The sequence below is a fragment of the Physeter macrocephalus genome, chromosome 19, assembly GCF_002837175.3.
Source record: "Physeter macrocephalus isolate SW-GA chromosome 19, ASM283717v5, whole genome shotgun sequence".
Taxonomy (NCBI): Eukaryota; Metazoa; Chordata; class Mammalia; order Artiodactyla; family Physeteridae; genus Physeter; species Physeter macrocephalus.
Window position 1 is genome coordinate 71,764,345 of NC_041232.1, and position 4,707 is coordinate 71,769,051.

Genomic DNA, 4,707 nt, shown 5'->3' on the forward strand with positions numbered 1-4,707 from the left:
CGGTACGCGGGCCTCTCACTGCTGTGGCCTCTCCCGTTGCGGAGCACAGGCTCCGGACGCGCAGGCTCAGCGGCCATGGCTCACGGGCCCAGCCGCTCCGCGGCACGTGGGATCTTCCCGGACCGGGGCACGAACCCGCGTCCCCTGCATCGGCAGGCGGACTCCCAACCACTGCGCCACCAGGGAAGCCCTGTTACTATTTTTAAAATCTGTATTAGCAAAATACCTAATTGCATACACTTCCGTCTTGACATATATACACACTTATTTACTGCAAGGCATTTTAAGCTTTATCTTGTTGCCCCAAGATAGCACGAACCTTTCTTCCTTTAGAAAAGAGTCATCTCTGCCTTGATTCTGGTCTAAGAAGTTGCAACATTTGAATGAAGCTCTTTTCTAAATCAGGAACTTGGTGGAGAAGATTCAAGACCACAAAACTGAGGTTAATGTAACCTCTCACGATTGTTAGGAAATTATTTTTAATCATTTAAATACCCTACTTTGTGGGTTTTTGGTGTGCTTTTTGAAAAACATAGTTTAGACTTAGTAACTGATGTTCGCTAAAGAACCTTCTTCCCTTGCTGCAGTCCTAGAGGCCTCTGGGTGCAGCTGCTGGTGGAAAGTGGCATTTGCAATATAAAACCATGCTTTTAAATTCTTAGGAATGGCTCTCCTAAGCTGTCCTTACTTGCAGCTATAAATTCCCTGATCCCGAGAAGCCTACCAGGAAGAGCCAGAGGGTCAGGGCACTTGAACATCTCAGACTGGGGCACCACGGGTCCTCCTCGGCCCACTGCCGACTGTTGGGTCTCTGGATAATTGTGTGCCCTTGTGAGCATTGGGACAGTGTGGGTTGGAGTTCTGCCAGGGAGACGAGTGAAGGAGGCCACTTGAAACAGAGGGACGGGGCCAGGAGGGTTGTGTGAAGCTGGGGTGTGCTCTGCGTGTTAGAGCCTCACTACCTCGATTACCGGGGAGGCCAGCGTTGGCTAGGTTTTTGTCCCTTAAACAGGAAAGAGTAAAGAGTGATAATGAGAAAGAAAAGAAACTTCTTTTTCCCCCTTTGATCATGGATTCCTCGGTGCTTTATCAGATGCTTCCAGATGAAAGAAAATAATTTTGACTTGTCATTCACTTTCTTTCTTGGCTCTCAGACCAGTTCTCCCAGTTTTATTTGTGGAAGAAAAAGGATAGGAAATTGGACCCAAGGAATTTAGAATGGTAGGAATCTCTTTCCTTTGCTTCTATTCCAAATATGCCACCCGTCGTTAATATTTTTTTCCATTTTATTTATTATTGAGTATGGGTGGGAGTGAGTAAAAGACGAGGATGGAAGACGGAGAGTAAATAAGGTTAGTCATCTGACCTTTTATGCAGATCTGAGAATTAAGAAGACATAGATTCATATTCACGGAAGTCTCCAAATGTCAGGCTTTAAAAGATCTCTCAGGAATAGTTGACTTCGAGCTTGGAGATGGGCAGGTTGCCGTGGTAACCTTAATAAGTTAGCAGTCCTTTTGGGGCCTCTGTTTTTCTCACCTATAAAATGAGGGCATACACATAGATGATACCAAGTTTCCGTCCAGCTCTGTGAAACAGCACCTTGGCTGCACGCAGAGGCACGGCGACTGTGATGACATACGTGGTTACCTGGGAGACTTGGGCAATGAGACGAGCTTGGAGGCACGTGGAGGAGAGAGGAGGTGGAGACTGTATTTTAAGCAAGGTAGTCCTACCAGCCTGACGTCTGTAGTGCAGCTCAAACTGAGCTCCTCTATTTTATTCTTTTACAGTGTGGCACCAGAAGTGAACTTAGCTGTAACTGTCCTGTTCTTGTAGCATTTTCTTTTCCTATTTCAGGATCTACTCTGTTTTTGGCCGTGCCGCGCGGCACGCAGGATCTTAGTTCCCCGACCAGGGATCAAACCTGTGCCCCTGCAGTGGAAGCATGGAATCCTAACCACTGTACCACGGGTGAAGTCCCTGTAACTGTCCTATTCTTACTGATTTTTTTTAAAGAACACTAGCATTTTTACATCTGTCTGTTAAATCCTGTGTGTCATTGCCCAGAAGTTCATACAGGATTTTATGACTTGTCTTTCATAATTAGAGACAAAAATAACTCCAAGACTTGTATTAACAACAGAATGACATTTCTGGCGGATGTTTGCCTTTTATGCCTCGGAAACTCTCCTTGCCTCATCCGTCAGTTGTGTCTCCCCTGCCCTTTGAGTCCCAGCGCGTTACCCCTACCAGATGCAAAATCTCTGTATCTATGGGAAGCACGCTGGGGTTGAGAGAGCTATTTTATAAACATTCATTTCTCCTATATTTTATTTTATTTTATTTATTTATTTTTTTTTTTGCGGTACGCGGGCCTCTCACTGCGTTTTTGTTTTTTTTTTTTCCAGTACGCGGGCCTCTCACTGCTGTGGCCTCTCCCGTTGCGGAGCACAGGCTCCGGATGCGCAGGCTCAGCGGCCATGGCTCACGGGCCCAGCCGCTCCGCGGCATGTGGGATCCTCCCAGACCGGGGCACGAACCCGTATCCCCTGCATCAGCAGGCGGACTCTCAACCACTGCGCCACCAGGGAAGCCCTCTCCTATATTTTAGTCAAGTGCCACTCAAGGCAACCAGGGTTAACTTGAATTTCAGTTTTCCTACAGTGAGGCATTTTTGGGGTGGTGGTGATATTATTTGGCACCTTAATTGTGCTTGAAGGTAACTCAGATGATGAACACCCCATTTGTAATTCCGGCTGGTACCAGGGTAATGGTTCCCTCTCACGTGTACAGAATTCAGTATCATAGACCTTAGAGGGACTTTAAAGGCCATTTATCCACTCCCTGTATTTTACAGGTGAGGACACCTGGGTCCAGAGAGGGAGGTGACTTGCCCAGTGATCAGAAGGCTTGACCAGACCTTGGGTCTTCAGCCTTGATCTGTGGTGCAGTCAAGGGCCGAGGGGGCAGGGGGGCTCAGTCTAAGGCCTGGCTGCTTTTAGCTGTTGCATCCCTGTTTTGAGTCTCAGGTCCTGATAAGGCCACTCCCTTCCACTTGCCCACAAAGTTATTTACCTCATTACATATATGTCAAAGTAACTGCAGTTCTGTTGAAAGCAACAAATCTTTTTAAGACGAAATTGCTGTGTAACCAGAAGATTTTCTTTTGAATGCTCACGGCCCGGGACAGGAGGTTGCAGCATCTATTTTGGCCAGTAATACTCTTAGCATCAACCTGTTTGAGATGCCTTTCTACCATCTCAGTGCTGTCCTGGGAGTCTCCCCGGGGCTTTTCTCCAGGGAATAGGATCCAGCAGGAGCCTGAGTAGTGCCGGGAAGAATCCTGTGGTTATCTGCAAGATCACCATCTTGTTCACCCTGGAGAATTTCCATGGAGGTGAATTTTCATTTTTTAATGCCCTGCCTTTTTGCAGAGTGTTGAGCTGGCAGTGCTCAGAAGTGACATGAAAATGTAGAATTGGCTGATGATGACACTGGCCAACACTTGTTAAGTGTGCCAGGAACCCTTGTGAGAACTTGCTGTGTATTGATACCAGCTCAAATGATTGGTTTAATCGTCACAACTCTGTAAGATCCTGTCGCTGCCCTACTCTATAGATGAGGACACTGAGGCACAGAGAGCTAAGGAACTTGTCCTTGGCCACATGGCTCTGTAGGTAGCAAAGCCAAGACACAGACCTAGGACGTCTGCCTCTTGATTTGTGTGGTGTCTGTCATTTAAACTATGTAGTGTATGGACAGTTCCATTTTTAGAGTCCCGGTAAGTTCTCTGATTTTTTTGTGTGTGTCTGAATTTAGAAAAAAGTCTAGAGAATACAACTGACTTTCTTGAGTGATGGTGAATTTTTGTGGCCTCGGTACTTTACTGTAGATCAGGTGGGTTAATCAGCTACTTGTACAGGTACTTACTTTGTGTCAGGCAATGCTCTTGGCACTAAGAATACAGTGGCGAGCAAATCCAAGTCTCTGATCTCATGAGGTTATATTCTACAGGTGATGGATGTTAATAAACTAGTTAATAAATAAATGAGCAAGATAATTTCAGATGGTGAAAAGGGGGGTATAAATCAGGATGTTGTGACAGAGGATAATAAAGGGAGGCTATGGTGGCGATTTAGGATGTGGTGTCTGAAGATGTGACTTGGGATCCCAGACCTGGATGACAAAGTGGAGACCGCCGTGGCCATCTGGAGGCGGAGCTGTTCAGCAGAAGTACCTGCCAGGGCAGGATTAGATGAGATGTGCATGCGGGACAGAGGAGGTCAGGACGGGTGGAGTATGGGGTCAGTGGAGAGACTGGTTCACAGTGAGGTTATAGGTAATTAAGAACAACATCATGTTTAACCTTATAGGTCCATAGGAAAGAATTTTCAGCATATTATAAGCAGAATAGGAAGCCATCGTGAGTTTAAAGCAGAGAGTGACATAAACAGATAATGTTACAAATATAAATGCATATACACACACATACCCTTCTGATACATAATAAATCATTTTGTGGTTTGTCTCTCTTGCTACAGAAGTAAATGTTTTTCATTGTGTTTAATTAAAGAGTCTAGGTATTTGAAGTTTTACTGCACATAGTATTTTTTTTTTTTTTTTGGTGGTACGCGGGCCTCTCACCGTTGTGGCCTCTCCCGTTGCGGAGCACAGGCTCCGGACGCGCAGGCTCAGCGGCCATGG

General features: G+C 46.0%; 1 protein-coding gene across 12 annotated transcripts in view; it reads left to right on the plus strand.

The window, feature by feature from the left end:
* Positions 1-4,707, plus strand: part of NEDD4L (NEDD4 like E3 ubiquitin protein ligase) — a 347,561-nt gene that overhangs the window by 267,115 nt on the left and 75,739 nt on the right. The window lies entirely within an intron of this gene.